General features: G+C 36.1%; 1 pseudogene; it reads left to right on the top strand.

Moving 5' to 3' along the window:
- Positions 1 to 16,013: 16,013 nt before the first annotated feature.
- On the top strand, positions 16,014 to 16,130 carry LOC145256736 (5S ribosomal RNA; annotated as a pseudogene).
- Positions 16,131 to 18,572: the final 2,442 nt, after the last annotated feature.

The raw sequence follows: 18,572 nt of genomic DNA, 5'->3' as shown, positions 1-18,572 counted from the left end.
AATCGTAAGTACGTAGTTTTTTTCTACTGAATACAAATTCAGATCACGTTTCGATATTGATGCAATACGTTATAAGCGATCCAAATAACATTCACTTTCATGCATTGCGAAAGTCTTAAAAGCTTGTATGCTTTTCAATAAGTTAGAAAACATGAAATATTCCTTTCGATGAAATAAACAAAGTAAATTAAGTTTATTTAGTGGCATTGTATCATGAAGAATCCTCGACTATATATAAAAAATACCAATGTGTATATATTTGACTATAAATAAACTAGATACTTACCTGTCCCAAGACGGGTAAGATCAATTCCGTGAATAGAAGATTTTTGCATTACTGTTATATGCCTTTACGGTCGTTAATAGCGGAGAGCGGACAGAGATAGGTTCACGTGTACGATCGGTACCCCCTGTATACTTTTTAAAAATTTCATCTTTGTTTTCTAATTTTTCAGCGGATTATTATCGAATAGACACTGATCTACCAGATTATAAAAAAAATGAAAACATATCTAATATTTAAGTATCTGTAACAGCGCTCGGTTTCTAACGTAACGTTCTAGTAAATCGAGCACCGATTTTAGAAACACTTACGATCACCCTCTTATGAATATCATAATTAACATATAAGGCTACTAAGTTTTATGTTTAGAATCCTTATTCAAACTTATTCAAGATCTATTACATGATTTTTATTCTAGACAACGTCTAAAATTTTAGATCGTCTAAAGATAAGTGAAATTCAGAAAATCTTGCTGCATCCACAGCCATTACTGCATTCCATAGTTGTTGTCGTCTCAGACGTCGGTGAGACGACAACAACTATCGAAGGCAGTAATTGCTGAGGATGCAGTTAGGGGATTTGGAGTTCCTATCCCGTCGCGGTTGCCGCCTGATGAACGCCAGAGGAATAGCTGGATGAAACGTCGTGAAACAACGAAAAAAGATGAGGATAATAGCTTGCAATAAATAAATTATCTGAATTGTTACTATAGAGTTTACCGCCTTTGTCCTTAAAAAAAAGAAAGAAAACGGAATCGAACACAATAAATCCCACATTACGGTTCCCTACACCAGCCAGCTATATTCCAAAATCAATAAGCATCAGTTAAATAGTCTAGGAGTTCATTCTTTTACATATACACATACCTAATAATATATTTACTATATTGTCACGTAAAAGTTACTGAGTAAAACACTTTCTTTTTCTAATCCTTGGACGAAACAATTTCAAGTGGTGAGAGAAAGAGAGAAAGAAAATAGCAAGTAAGACAACCTCCTCAAACTTACTCCGCCACCTAAAATGAATTGGGAAAGACATCCAGTATTCCATCATAAAATATCAACGGCGGGTGTGTCTGTTCATCTCTGGTTCATTAGGAATCCAAGTGGAAAATGAAAACAACAAACTACTTTGGTACACGGAAGTACAAACAGACATCTCCATCAAGCAAGGACACCGGACATAATAATTGCAAAATTGTAGATTTTAGCATCCCAGCACACCGCGGAGTGAAGATCAAACAGACAGGAACTACAAACAAATATGTGGAACTTGTCACAACACTGAATGGAGTATACCGCCACACAAAGGAAGCCATTACACGCCTTTTTCATTGCTTTGCTATTATTTCGCTTTCAGCAACGTGTTGAAACATTTTAGATTATTTTCGAAGAGCATTGATATAATACTAATAATATTGATATAATAGCAATACCAAAGAACTTGGGGAAAAAGACGCAGAAATCTGAATCAAACGGGAAACTGAGACTATACAGATGACGGTAATGCTGAAGACAGCTGAAATTTAAAGGAAAACCCTAGACTGCGTAAACTAATCCGCATAAGATATAAACGCTAACCAGCCATATGCAAACTGCTAAAAATTAAAAATAAAAAAATATAGAACACCACATAAGACAAAATCGTAAAATTGAAACTAAATTATAAAAATGTCGTGTTAGCATCGACTGACGCCATAACAAATACTTGTAAGAGTAAGGGATTGTAAAAACACCGGAGAGAGTAAGTGCAAAGAGGACTAGGACGTTCTAAAGGCTTGTAGATACTCAAATTCCAGTGAAAGACAATGGTCGCCGCTAGCAAGAAGTTACTCCTAAACGGCTGTTACGATAACGCAAATTCGGTTGGAAAGGTTATCAAAAGAGGTGAAGTTTTTTGGGGGTTTTTTTTACACAGTAGTCACCACTTATCAAGACCCGGAAGCCACTCAGGGATAAGGGTTATTGCAAGTACATTACGTTAGTGTGGAGATTTGATGAAGTTTTTACTTAAGGGGGCGGTTCATTAGGAATTTCTTAACGTTGGACTTGAACACAACCAAGTTGTAGTCAGGTGGGAAGCAGGCAGACGGAACAGAGTTCCACAGGCGTGCAGTTCTAAGAAAGAAGCTTTGTTCATGGAATCCACGTTTTGATTTAGACACAGATAAAGAGTGGGGAAATCTTTCACGGTGGATTCAGCTAGACGGGTGTTTTTCGTGAAAGTTTGGCGAGGGGGGACAAGAGATTGGAGTTCAGACGAGCACCTGCCATAGAAATAGCGATAAAACAAGGATAGGCTCGCAACGTCTCTCCTGTGGGAGAGAGGTTGCAGGGTAGAGAAAAGGGAATCCCCCACTCAGCCACGAAGTCTATTTTGTACTCTGTCAAGGCAGGATAGGCTGTTTTTAGAAGCTCCTGCCCAGATATGGCAACAGTATTCCATCCTTGGACGTACTTGCCTTTTATATAGATAGAGAATTACATCAGTAGTTATATATCTTTATCCAGAGAACAGCACTGATTGTTGTCAGAGAGTAATATCTGATGAGAGCTTGCATGAGAAGTGTTAGTGAGTACAAACAATAATATATATATATATATATATATGTGTGTGTGTGTGTGTGTGTGTGTGTGTGTAAAATTAAATCATTCGTGTATTCTATCATTTTATAAGAATATTTTCGTAATATATCTTGCTGAATAGCGAGTGTGAACAATGGCAACGCAAAACTTTATTCCGCTATGTTTTTACAGAAGACCTATATATTAATAGCTTTATATTTTTAACATATGCACGTACGTAGGTTACGGTTTCCAGATAATAAGATCGGATCGGGAGAATAGAAGGTGATAACATACTACGAGCATTAAACCAGTATATTGATACGCTAAATTTATGTCCGTAGTGTGTTATCACTAGGGGCCTGACAAGAGAATATTCTTATCCTTGTTTTGACTCTCTGGTATATATCCGACACAGTTAGACACAGTTAACAAATCGAGAACCACATCACTCTGTCTAAAAACATAAAAGATATTTACTGTTATATACCCGAGAGTCAAAATAATGAACATCCCTAATTATCACCTTCTATCATCCTGTTTAATAAATAGGATCTCCCGATCAGCGAAGACGCAATGCAAAATAAATAAATAAAGTGTTGTAGCATTTTGGACGAACGTGAAACTAAAATATAGATTCTTAGTCTTCTGGCTAAGATTATTATCTGTTCTGTCTAAAAGTGATATAATGATATCGTGAGGTTTCCGTTCGCGCCGGGGTCCATACATTGGAAATATGTCACAGACTGCTATAAAGATATTGGAGATAACCCGTAATAACCAGATATACTCTGACATTACATTAACCAGATAACTTAGATAAATAATTTTGCAGTTTTAACAAAAGGGCTACTAAAATATCGTGGGGTCTGCATTCACGCTGAACATCCACAGAATTTGTAGCAGCAAATATTACATATTAAAGATGCGGCTGTGGAATTCCTACAGGTCCAGCTAGTATAAAGTAATAGAGGACTACTTTACAGAGATGTGTAAGTTTTTAAAAGATCATACGAAAAATGTATTTTATATGCGTTCGTCCAATCTTTTTGAAACATGATATTGCTAACACACACGTGACAGCTCGACATATGTGTAAAACACGTCAGAGTTCATCCATTTCTTCAAAATCAAATTATTGTATTTTTGGCATTGGTTTACCCGATATTTTTTCTAGTTAGAACTCTTTAGCAAAGACAGTGGTTACTTACGCTAGGTGCCACGTGAATGTACCTATTTACTTGCTTCCCCACTAGGGCAGAGTTACATACAAGGTCAGTTTTTAATGTGGGAAAAATCAAGTTCCCCATAAAGGGGCACTATGGATACGAACAAAAATTAAAATTGCCTTTATATAGAAGGATGTATCCTCTACTGATCGAGGTCAGAAAAGGTTAAGTGTAATATTAGAACAAATACTACACTTTGCTCTTAGAAAAAGGTCAAAGAGGTACCACGCGAATGTTGCCAACGTCCGAAGTAAAACTAATTTTGTGGAAAGAACGGGATTCGAAGTTGGAACACCCAGATCGTCACTACCTGTCGTTAACAACTTAAGCACTGTCACCTTCCACATTGAAGTTAATATATGTGTGTTACATAAAACCCATTACTTATAAAGTTTTGGTAACAAATTATCAGTTAAAACAATGAAAATAATACGTTCTCTGTGTTGCATATATTCTCCTTCCAGTCGTCGCCAATTTTCTGAAACAGATGTGGAATCCATACTATGCAGTCACAAACACAACAGGCAGAGCCAGGACTGGTTAACTAAGACGTTTCAACTATCTGTAATCTTGATCAGTAACTGGTTAACTAAGACGTTTCAACTATCTGTAATCTTGATCAGTAACGCGAAAAGCATCGTCGAGTTCAATGTCATAGGGAACCAGCCTAAACTTAAATTTTGTGTATCAACTTATTAAATTGGAAACCATGTTTAGTTTCAGAACAGTTCCGATGGCAATACAAGTCCTGTAGATGATGAGTTCTCAGGTTCCTGACTTTATATTTTTTAGCCAAAGAGCAAAATATTCTTCTTGGGTTGACACAAAAAAAACATATACCAGGTTGCTAAAAAAGGTTTAATTTCTATGGAGCAATTTTGGTTTCTGATTGGTTGGTTGCAGGACGTGAATTAATTTGATTCGTCAGTTCCTAGCAGCAGCGTTTATAAATAGAATCTCTCAACTGTGAGGGACCATATCCCCATTACTCGTGAAGGGGGATGTGTGTCCCAGCGGCTTCGGCTGAAGGGGGACTGGGTAGAGTACTCGGCAAGGATCTGTTCTTGACACTCAGCCCGACAGGTGCGGGGCCAGAAACTGGCCCTGTACCTGTCGGACTGAGGTACACTGCTTGCGTATCATCCAGGAGACCCACTTTCACAGACCTTGCCACTCAGCTTTCGGGTGGGGCAAGTTTATACCTTGTTGCCAAAGGTGCCCCAACCGGGAAATGCCGATGGGGATGCCCAGGCAATTTTGTTGCGGCAAGAATGCCCATCCTTTAGGGGAGCTTGCCTGTTCTCCAACTTTCTTGACCTTGTGTCACACATTGCTCTGGTGGCGAGCAATCAAATGTCTGCCCCCCCATTATTCGTAATGGGGATGGTCTGCTAGTCGCTTCGGCTGCAGGGAGGCTGGGTAGAATACTCGTCTAGGATCCGTTCTTGAGACTCAGCCCGACAGGTGCGGGGCCGGAAACCGCATTGGTTATCACCCAGGAGGTCCACCTTCCTAGGCCTTGCCACCTAGCTTTCGGATGGGGCAAGTTTATTGCGTGTCGCCTGAGTCGCCCCTACAGCCGAATACCGATTGGGGGGGGGGGGTCCAGGCAATTTTTGTTGAGCCAAGAGTACATCTCTTTTAGGGAAGCTTGCCTATTTTCCATTTTCTGACCTTGTGTCACATATTGGTTAGGTGGGCACAAAACAAATATCTACCCCCATTATAGACCAAAAATACTGCAATGTAACTACAACATTAAACAAGAACGGGTAACCTATATATGCATGTATACTGACTCAACATATTTTTGTATTCTTGCTTGTGTAATTCCTTTCAACCCATATTCACTGTGTTGATGAAATTACGTAAATATTTTTCTGTAAATATTGCCTCAGACAATGCACGGAGCCACTTGATGTAAGTAACCAAAAAGACAACTTCAATATAAAAAGGAACTAGCCAATGATGAGTTATATATACACACATATATATATATATATATATATATATATATATATAACTATTTCATTTACTCACATAAAATCAATATACGAAAGTATAGATTTATGCGTAAACTTTAAGTATTTACTTCAAAAGTGCTCAATACGTAGGTAGAGCTAGTTAGTAATTTATAAAATATATATGGCGATTAAGCTACACTGAATATTCGGCGTTTCATCCACTCTAGGATTCCTCAGGCTTATGCGCATATATAAATTATATATATAAGCATAAGCCTGAGGAATCCTAGAGTGGATGAAACGCCGAATATTCAGTGTAGCTTAATCGCCATATATATTTTATAAATTACTATATATATATATATATATATATATATATATATATATATATATATATAGAGAGAGAGAGAGAGAGAGAGAGAGAGAGAGATGTAGATAGATAGGTAGATTGTAACCCAGTAAACAGCAAGTTTTCCAGAAACATCGTTTGCTGAATATGAGCACTAAAACAGGACTAATATGAGAACTAAAGAATTTACAGAAAATCATCCAAATAACTTACATCTATTATATAAAGGATAGTTATTTTGGCATGCGTGTTTGTGTGTCCAGCTAAAAGCAATAAACTACACAACAAACCCACAAAACGTGTTATATTCCCGATAAGCGTTACATTGAATGTATACTATTTAAAATTTAGAAAAAATATTCATTCTCTGGAGGTCAACTTGGCCAAATTTTTGTCATGGGTTGTATTTTTTAGAGTTATTATGTGTTATTTTTCAAAGAAAATGCTGACTTAGTCCTCAAGAAATCTATTATATAAAACGAGTTGCCAGTGTGTATGTGTGTGTATATGTACAGCTAGGGAGGATTGGGCAGGGTGAAGGGGAAAAGGGATATTAGGGAAAGCGAAGGTTACGAGACTGCTGAAATTAAAACCAATTGAAATTGGTTTGAATTGTAGAAGAAAAATTTTTATTTTAATCAAGCTATTGTATCATGTTTTTTCTTGATACCTCGTAAAGCAAGACGGATAGATAAATGTTGCATCTTTTTATATCTATACAACAAGCTGCTAGCGCATTTTTTTTGTATGACAGCGGCTAAATGTAAGTGGAAACGGAGAACAGGAAGAACTAATAAGATGTAATTAGAAATACTTTAGCAGCGAAATGATGAAAATCATTAGACTAACGATTCAAACGAGTTTTAAAAACATCTGCGAATAAACCAGACAGTCTTAAAGAATGCATGCCATAATAGAAAAGCTTAAAACTAGCAACAAAAATAGTCGTTGCTTTTTCGGCACGTTAACTTTTTATGATTTTACGTTGAAAGCTACACGTCTAGTGAGTTCATGACAATAATGTGAATGGTCCTGGGAGCAGCCATAATCAAATGAACAAGAATAAAATAAAAACCAGGTATTAAGAACCTGAAAACTTTTAGAAACGAAATTAGATAGAAACAATCTAATTAATTAAATAAACACAGTCTTAATAATAATAATTATTATAAACAGTTCATATGGCATTGGAGCCAAGATCACAGTGTAATATCTGTTTTCATGCTACATTTAATCTTTTCTGCCCTCGTTCAGTAGGGGAAAAATACGTTATGACTGAGACAATTTTTATTTGTATTTCTATCCAGAGTGCCCTTTATAGGAGCTGAATTTTCTCCACATTAAAACCCGACCTTGTCCAAGTCTGCCCTCGTGGAGAAGCAAGTAAATAGGAACAGAATAAAAGAACCTGCGAAAAAAAAAAACTTGAAAAACTAATGAACATATACAATGCACTACACCGAAAGCTGATACCAACCAACTCTACGTAAAAAGCAGAGAAAAGAAAAGGGGAGCATGTTTGTATAGGATTGCCTCGTGGATCAATTTACTTTTTAGATGTATTGAATGACAATAAAACGGTGCATTTCATAAACTCCCGATTAAAGCGTCTTACAACGTTTCTTTATAAGACTGCTGATGGTATTATAAAAAATCTGAAGACAGCCAATACCATTTGTTCTTTAGAAAGTGACGGTGTCTAAATGCTTAACTACACGGATTGACCATCTGGATGTTGTAAGTTCGAATTAAGTTTATTCCATAGAAACAATTTCGTTTAGTATGATGGTAACCTTTGCCTGATCCCTCCCGTAAGTACTCGATTTCAGTCTAAAAAGAATCTAACCAGAATTATATCAGGGAAATCAATGTTAACCACAACATCATCTGATTTGTTGTATATATATATATATATATATATATATATATATATATATATATATATATATAGAGAGAGAGAGAGAGAGAGAGAGAGAGGGTGGCCCCCAAAAAACAGCAGACATTCAATTGTTTTTCTGAGTATTTTACAGTCAACGGAGAAAAAAGGCCAAAGAACCTAGTGTTTTGATGTGATGTTTTGCATATAATAAACTAGTTATGACCAAAGTTTCATTTCATTCGGAGAAAACACTAAGAAACGGGGCCTAATTAGAGTGGGGGCTCATTTTATTGGGTCATCCTGTATATATATATATATATATATATATATATATATATATATATATATATATATATGGGTGTGTGTGTGTATTGCGTGCCCGGCGTTGCCCGGGTGTTTTGAGGTGTATTCTGAGCAAAACAAGAAAAGGTCAATTTTTTTAAACTTTTACCCCTATTATGATCCTTTCAAATTTATTGTTTAGGGCTCAAATGGAGTTATTAATTTAGATCCATGTCCAACGAATCTATATCTAAAATTTCACGTGTTTAGAACCAAAATTGTAGGAGGAGTTTTGTAGAGTTCTCAAAGGTCAAATCGTTGAATTTGACTCCTTAATCGCCATATTTCTGTCCGAAAACCAATCGCATAAGTTTTCCCAAATCTCAGTACCCTGTATATCAAATTTCGGAACTGTAGGCTAAAAATGGACAGAGTTATTGCGTAGGGAAATGTACACAGATACACAGACACACACACAGACACTTTCTGTTCATATATATATATATATATATATATATATATATATATATATATATATATATATATATACTAGCATGGTTGCCCGGCGTTGCCCGGGTATTTCGGGGTGTATGCTGAGCAAAAACGAAAAAACAAAATAAATGGTAATTTTTTTAAAATTTGACCCCTATTATGACCCCTTTAACATTTATTACTTTGTGCACACATCAAGTTATTCAGTTAGATCCATGTCTAAGGAACCTATATCTAAAATTTCAAGTGTTTCTACTCAAAATTGTCGGAGGAGTTTGGTAGAGTTCTCAAAGGCCAAATTGTTGAACTTTGACCACTTAAAAGCCAAATTTCTGGCCGAAAACCGATCACCTCGATGTTACCAAATCTCAGTACTCGGTATATCAAATTTCGAGTCTGGAGACTAAAAATTGACAGAGTTATTGTGTAGGGAAATGTACACAGACACACACAGAGACCCTTTCACTTTATATATATATATATATATATATATATATATATATATATATATATATATATATATATAAAGGGCTTGTAATTTGCGTTAACAAACAAATCTGAGACTGGTTATTGACTTCTCTTTTTACTTCCAATTTTTGCTCCGGTTGACAAGCAAGATATCATCTCTTCTGCTTAATGGATATTTTTCTCTCGTATAACGAGAACTCCCACCATGTATGTATATATATATATATATATATATATATATATATATATATATATAGTCATCAAAATATCGTACTGTTTCGTGGTATCACAACTCATCAGTGTGGTCAGACTAGCACCTTTTCACTAGCCAAAGACTGAGCCTAAAACCATCACGTTGATAGTCGGCGATCGCAAATGACCTGAACAAATGTCTATTTCAAACAAACATTCGTCCACCACTTTTATAGTGCTCAAACCACTTGTCTTTTTATTTAAAAACTAAGAGGGATCCTCGCATTTAGCGAGTGGGATTATTTATGACAGTGCTCGATCCAAAAAGGGGGCTTAAAATACGTGTAGTCATCGACATACAGTAGCTTGCCTTGTATCGCAACTCAGACTAGCATCTTTCCGTAGTCAAGAATTGAAATTAGAACTATCATGTTAATAGTCGGCATTTCTACTCATCGACCCATGAGAGCGCCCGCAAATGACCTGAACAAATGTCTATTTAAAACAACCGTTCGTCCACCACTTTTATAGTACCTAAGCCTTTTGTCTTTTTATTTACCAAGAACGAGCCTCGAATTTGCAGCCAATTAAGTAGCGCATGAGATTATTTACGACAGTGTTCTACCCAAAGAGTGTGGCTATATATATATATATATATATATATATATATATATATATATATATATATATGTGTGTGTGTGTGTGTGTGTGTACGTATTCATTTTTAAAAAATCAAGTACAATAAAGATCATGATTGTTTATCACAATGATCCAAGTAGATATTGTGACATTTAGCTCTATGTTTAAGACATAATGTCCAAGAATGGGCAATCAACGAGTCCCCCACTATCAAACATTCATGAGGTTGCTTGCACGGCAACCGAAAAGGCTAATCTGCTTGCCAGTCGGTTTACCTCAAACTCCACAGTGGACCCGGTACACCACTCACTCCCCGACTTTTATTTGTGGACAGATGCCAAACTAGACGATTTGAAAATCGCCCCTTCTGGTCCACATGCTTTTGAGGTGTCTAGGTTTTTTATGATACCATGCATTCAGGTGCATGTTATCATAAAAAACCTAGACACCTCAAAAGCATGTGGACCAGATCTCATCCCGGCTGTGTTGTTAAAACAATGCCCTGCTGAGCTTGCTCCAGTTCTCTCCAAACTTTACAATAAATGCCTTAAAGAATCTTGCTTTCCCGACTGCTGGAAAACCGCTTCTGTGGTACCAGTCTTCAAGAATTCTGGTGAGAGAACTGACCCACTAAATTATCGCCTTATTAGTCCCCTCCCACTTTTCCCCCCAAATATTTGAGTCCTTAGTAAATCAAGCCCTAGTCCAATACTTAACAGTTGCTAAACCCCTGACCGACAAGCAATATGGATTTAGGCGAACCCGTTCAACAGCAGATATCTTAAATGTACTCTCTGAACATATATACCGTTCACTGGACAAAGCAGGAAAGGGTAGGGCGGTAGCCCTTGATATATCTAAGGCTTTTGACAGAGTATGGCACGATGGTCTTCTGAGGAGAATTAGATCATATGGTATCACTGGAAGGATACATAATGTAATTACATCCTTCTTAAGTAAGAGAAAATCCAGGTTGTCCTCGACGGCCGTATATCTAAACAATATTATATAAATGCAGGAGTACCTCAGGGTACTCCTGCATTTATCCTTGGACCTCTGTTATTCCTAATATTCATCAATTACCTCCCTGATAAATTGTTTCGAAGATGGGTATATTTGCCGATTACACCACTCTCTATAAAAGGCATGAGGGGGGCTCAAATGAACACATATCTAACGAAATGGCAGAAACACTAGAGGATAACCTCCAATCTGTAGTGGAATGGGGACAAAAATGGATGGCCACATTCAATGCTGCCAAGACTAAGCTTGTTTCCTTCAATAACTACAAGAAACCTTATCTACCACCAATAGCAATAGCCAAGAACAGATTGCCTGAAAGTACTTCTTTTAAACTCCTCGGCCTAACGTTCACAGGAAACATGAGTTGCAACAATTACATTAAGAGTATTGCCAGGACCGCTGCGAAGAAGGTAGGTTCTCTCTACTGTGCTCGAAAGCTACTAACGCCCTAAAATATCCTGTACCTCTATAAGGCCACCATTCCCCCATATATGGAGTACTGTTGTCATATTTGGACTGGTGCATCTGCTACTAGTTTCTCGCTCCTGGACAAGGTCCAAAAGAGAGGCGCCAACCTTATAGGTCCTGAACTGTCATCTAAACTTCAGCCTCGGTCCCATCGACGAAATGTTACATCCCTCTGCCTGTTCTACAAGTACTTTAACGGCGAATGCTCTGACGAACTGCAAGCACTTGTACCCCCTCGACGTAAATGCCCCCGACAAACCCGACAAGCAGATAAGTCCCACCCTTTTACAATAGATATCCCTAGGTGTAAGAAAGCCTTTTATTCAAATAGTGTCTTCCCCAGAACTGCAAGTCTTTGGAACTCCTTTCCGGGATACTGCTTTCCTAACTGTACTGATATGCCGAAGATCAAGTGTAATGTGAACAAACATCTTGCTACTGGCCCCCCTTCATAATGTCTCCGCAAATTATGTCCCAGATAGTAGCCCCCTTCAAAGTGGCACTGTGCCTTGTTCAGGGGAAAAAATTGAATAAAAAAAGAGAGATAAAATTATGTTATTATAAATAAATTTATATATATATATATATATATATATATATATATATATATATATATATATATACATAATCACCTTTTTCTTCACCATGTTTCCTCTGCTTCACTTTTTTTGTTTTAAAGTAAGATCTTTGACTTACTTGCTGTTTCATCAAATACTTTTGCATGCAAAATCCGATCTCGCATTTTGCTAATTCCTACCCTCTGATGAGAAGGAAAGTATTTTTTCAAAACTCCGCGGATTAAGGACTATTCACTTATCTAGTGTTTCCTTTTCAGATTAAATGTTTTTAACTCATTTCAATGTGTTTTTAACATGGTTTATTAACTGTTTGCTAGTATATATATATATATATATATATATATATATATAGAGAGAGAGAGAGAGAGAGAGAGAGAGAGAGAAATATAAATTATAATAAGTTTATCAAGGTAATAAAAATGGTAAACTTAAAATATATTATAAATATTAAAGAGTTAATATTTACAAGTAAAGTACTCTCAACCAGATGTAAAAGCTCAATAAAACCGAAAAGGAAATAGAGCTTGTAATATATATATATATATATATATATATATATATATATATATATATATATATATATATATACATACATATATATATATATATATATATATACATGCGAGGGGGAGAGTGAGCCAGATACACAGAGAGAGAGAGAGAGAGAGCATTAAAGCAAGCGGAGGAGATAGAGAAGTGAGGTGTAACCATATCTTTTGGCATATCAACGTATGAGACACTACAAAAACAACTAAAAACTGAGGATAGCACCCGTCGAATTCAATTTTTATATACTGCTTTATAAAAAAAAATAACAGTTATATATTTAAGAATTTTATTTAGAAAATCCTAATAGATAAAAGTTGTAATCAGTTGTCTCCCTTTGTCGTTTTTGAGTTTTCTTCGTGAAATGGAGACACTTAAAAAACGTCCAATTTATGAGCAAGTAAAAGAAAGCAATACAGAAAAACGATTTAAACAAATCGAGACTTAGGTAAAGAGAGAGTAAGAGAAGTTGAAAGAGAGAAAATGGTGAGTTCATGATTAACGAAATGATAGATTGATAAAAGCAAACGTAATAATAAGACGCGAACCAACTATAATAGCCACACCAGACAAACGAGAGATAATGATGATAGATCAAAGATGGCCGCCAATGCCTTTGGTGCACAGCTATCGCATCTCCTTTGATTTCACTAATGACGTGACAATTCACTTTTTTATATAGTTCTGGTAACAGTAGTGTAAAAACAACGTTAGCAATTTATTCTTTGAGTTATTTCGTCTGCTATTCCCATAATGGTTATTATATGCACAACGTTTCGGTCGATGCATTATCCGACCTGCTTGAAATGCATTTTTCGAAACTTCAAAACAGAATATTCAAACTTCGAAATATTCATATCGAAATCTTTATTTAATCTACGGCAGTAGATTTTTCGTATACCGCCAGTACTGACTTTGGTACACGTAACGTGGTCCACCGTAGTCGAGGGCGATTCGACATTCTTTTTCATTTTTTTCCTTTGAACTGCAAAGGATGGTGCCACTCCACTTACCTTTGATCATCACTTCATAATTCTGAGTGTTTATCAAATAATCATCAAGTACCCTGTTCAAGTTTTTTGTATGGTTCGACCGAGAATGGAACTCGAGTGTCTCATTAGCTTCCCACTGGCACTGTAAGATGTCCATGAGTAATGTTTTAGGAGTAATGTTTTCTAAGAGTAATATTTTCTATTTGTAATGTTTTCTCAGTGCAATGTTTTCTAAGTGCAATGTTTGCAATGTATAATGTTTGCTAACAGTAATGTTTTCTTTTTTTTTTGAAAATGCTGCTGTCAAACCTGACATAGTTATATGGAATAAGTCAGATAGAGTGGCAACCTTGGTTGAGGTGAGTGTCGCTAATAATGGAGGTCTGAACAGAGCTGAAAGGGAGAAACAGACCAAATATCAAGGTCTCATGTATGATATGAAAAGAAACTGAAATACTAGGGTGATATCAATCATATCAGTTATTATAGGTGCCAAAGGGGTGCCCTTTCATTTACTTTTTTATTTTTATTTATTCGTAGATTTTTCAGGCGATTATCAGCGCTTACTGGCTTAAATTTGGAATTATAATGTCCTACTACAGTGAACACCAACTTTTCAGCCGCTCCCGTTGTTAATGCTGCCACTAGCATTTAGATGTTTTCTTTTTCAAGTTTCCACAAATTTCTATAGCGTTTGTAATAGATTACATGCTTAGATTTTACATTACCAAACTACATTTGAAAAATGTATGCACCTAACCAACAGAAAAGAGAAACATTTAACGACTTGGGCCATAATTAACAACTGACGTAGCAAAAACGTGTCTGCTCCATTAATTAACACGATATCATTTCAAATTGATCCTCGACGATTACAGTCATGAAAAATACTACCTTAAATTTCTTTTTTAATCTGAAATGTACTCGATGTTAGTCGCCGGAAAAATTGCGACATAGTTAAAAGGAAAAAAAATTAAAGGCTACGGGGATCATTGTTCAAGTTCGTTGCAGTGTTTTTAGGTTGTTTCTTTTCATCGAGACACAATGTCTCCTCCGAGATCAATGCTGGGTTATAATTAATTTTTAGTTCACTTTTTTTTTTTTAATTTTCATTATACATTACGGGCGGATGGTAACAACTGCTATTTAACAGGCCACACTGCCCTACTTTTATTTGAGGCGTTAGGTGAAAGCACAGAATAATGACAGTATGTAATAAAATCCCCATGTTAAGAATGGGATACTAACGGTGTTACTTCGGCACATTATAATCATTTTGCCTACGGGCGCCAGTCCCCGCTATTTTACTGGGTCGGTAGAGGTCTTCCACTAACAACCGTAGTTAATTGGGTGTTCTTACAGGTGGGATGGGGGGCATATTTCCACCGAGTAACATCGGTACAGGGTCCTGCTGGTATATAAAGAGAAAGGGAAAGATGGAGAAAGAGGGAGAAATAGAGAAAGAAAGAGAAATGGTAGATAATGCCATGTAAGCATATGTTTGAATACATGACAATGAAAAATAAACTTTGCGATTTTACATAACGATCAGCTCCCCTTACCTCTGGTCGCTTTGCTTATCTTCAATCTAAGTATTGATATAAATAGCCATTCTTCTTTGAGGCTGTGTATTTTTCTGTGGGTAGGGGGAGCCAGGGCTTTTTTCAGCTCTTTTTCTCGTAATCATAAATCGCCTGGCGACGCCATCTTGCTTTTGACAAAACTATTCAATCAGTGTTTTTTTTTTTGTTTCTTTTTTCACATATTGTATTCTTTCCCTCTTAAAGATGATAAAATATTAAATAAAAACCAGCAAGAATCTAATAAAAAATAAATACTTTTGAAGATACTTCCATTCATGTCTGGGAGAAGCTCCGTCTGTCGGTAAGCTTTAAACGCTTCTGTTTAGAATAGCACTTCCGGCCATTGCTAATCGTGCAGATTAGGCGGATCCATTTAAAGACTATTCAAACAATTTTTTCTCGTTTTCTTGCTCTTGGAGACTTTTAGTGTCTATTTCTCTTTCTCCTCTCTTTCTTTCCCTCTCTCTCTTTCTTTCTCTCTCGTGTACGGCACAATCACGTTGACACACCGGTTCTCGTCAGATCACCGAAGTTAAGCAACGTTGAGCCTGGCCAGTACCAGATGGGTTACCATTTGTGAAGGCTAGGCGCTGTATGTACTTTCCGCTTATCTTGGCGTTATTTCTGGACCTCCACTGGCCACTGGTATTCAACAATGTCGACGCAGGAGAGGTGTGGTTGATGATTGCGAAACTCTTGCCACAAAAATTTCATGCGCAGGCACCCTTACAGTGAGTATTCATAGTCTGTCAAGACTGAAGGATGCCATGTCTCTATCTGTATATATATATATATATATATATATATATATATATATATATATATATAATAATTCTGCAAATTCCAAAGATCAAATTGTCTCAGTTAATCATTTATTATATTTCAAAAGATATCCATTACAATAGTGTTTCGTATTGCGAATAACAAGTCTGCAAAATTATGTTATGGCTGCATATTTAGTCACGTGCTTATCAGATGTTTACCTTTTAAACTTATGTAAACAGCATTTTGGACAACTTACATGGCTCATGTTAACGACACGTTCTGCCTTACTTTCTCGTTTCGAAATAAGAAGTAACGGCAGAGCGTGTCGATAACATAAGAAATTGTAAGTTGTTAAAAATGGTGTGTTTATGAGTTTTTTTTAGGTAAACATTCGATGAGTACGTGACTAAATATGCAGCAATGACGTAATTTTGCAAACTTGTTGTTCGCAATACGAAACACTATTGTAAAAGATACATTTTGAAAAGTAATAAATGACCAACTGAGAAAACTTGATTTTTGGAACTTGATATTTGGAACTTATATATCCTCTGGAAGCTAAATAAAAAGGCATTAATCGAGTTTGAACTTTTTCTAAAATTTACAAAATCTATGTATATTTTTTTTCGTTATAGAATTATCCGTACAACTAAATTATTTCTCCTTTCTCTCTCGTGTACGGCACTTTCTAATTTCTTCTCTTTATAATTTTTCTCTTTGCTCTACTTATTTTTTAATCACAGTTCCCGTTTTTTTTTTAAACAAAACAAAAACAAAAATGGTTGTAAATTTTCTCAATTATTTTGCTCGGACGCTAAATCTCGACTATCTGTTTTCATTTTATAAAGCCCTTTTGGGTTGAAATAAATTTATACTAGGATAGAGTTCAGTTAGTTCTGTTTGTCTTTTAATTTTATCTACAGGGTGGTCAAAATGTCAGGTAACATTTTAAAGAAAAACGATATTAGCAATACACGTATATTTAAGTACCATACATTGAAATATAAAATGAAACAAACATGAAATATGTTTATTTTGTTAATTGCCGTCCATTTCTCTCTATCAATCGCTGGAAGCGATTAACCACTGATTGTGTAACACGTGTAATCATGTCAGCTGATATCCGCGCAATCTCCTCTTCAATAAATAACTTTAAAGACGCTATTGTATCAGGCTTCTTGCCATAAACGCTATCCTTTACATAGCCCGAAAGCCAGAAATCAGGAGGGGTAAGATCCGAAGATCTGGCTGACCATTCAACTGGGCCACGGCGACCAATCCATCGTTGTGGAAAAATTTCATCCAAGAAATAATATTAAACGAATAGAGATTATAATGGATCATATTGTTTTTTCTACCTTTAACATATTACCTGACTTTTTGACCACCCTGTATGCTCTTCTACATATTGAGCACTCCTACTAAGGGGTTCCTTGCCCCATCCGTCACGGTTTACTTCTTCATCTATATATCTATCTATCTATTTATCTACATATCTAAATATATCTATCTTCTATTTCTCTTCCTTCTACATTTTCTTAATTCTGTGTGTTGTATATTGGTTTATATTGGAGGAGATGATATATTAAAACGTGTCATGTTTTATCTAGTGGATGTAAGATATTATTCTTTTAACAGACAGATAATAAACGCATAAATCGTATGTATGTTGTTTAGCTAGGAGGACATGATATTGACGTGTAAACCGAGTCATGTTTTTCTCCTATTTCTTGTTTTTCTCCTATTTCTCTTTTTCCAACTCTCACACTTTTTTCCTTTCTTTCTCCCTCCTCTCTCTGATCTTCCGCCTGCTTTCTTCTCCTGCTCTCTCTTTCCCATTTACTTTGTCTTTCCCGACTTACTTTATTTTCCATTTTTTCTTTTTAACATTACCTCCTCTTTCCCTCCGCCCATTTCTTACTAACTCTATATCTCATTCTCCTTTATACTCTCTCTATTTATCCCTTTGTTCTCTCTCTCTCTCCCTCACTTTATCTTTCGCTCTATTTCATACGCTCTCTTTATTTTTTATCTCTCTCGCTTGTTCTTCTATCGACACTTTCCCTCACTGTCTATATCTCGAAATCCTCTCTCTCTCTCTCTCTCTCTCTCTCTCTCTCTCTCTCTCTTTATCTTTCGCTCTATTTCGCACGCTCTCTTTATTTTTATCTTTCTCGCTTGTTCTTCTATCGATACTTTCCCTCACTGTCTATATCTCGAAATCCCCCCTCTCTCTCTCTCTCTTTATCTTTCGCTCTATTTCGCACGCTCTCTTT

Source organism: Euprymna scolopes, chromosome 32, assembly GCF_053919585.1.
Source record: "Euprymna scolopes isolate OS-2025 chromosome 32, ASM5391958v1, whole genome shotgun sequence".
NCBI lineage: Eukaryota > Metazoa > Mollusca > Cephalopoda > Sepiida > Sepiolidae > Euprymna > Euprymna scolopes.
This window is presented reverse-complemented; position numbering and strand designations above follow the sequence as displayed.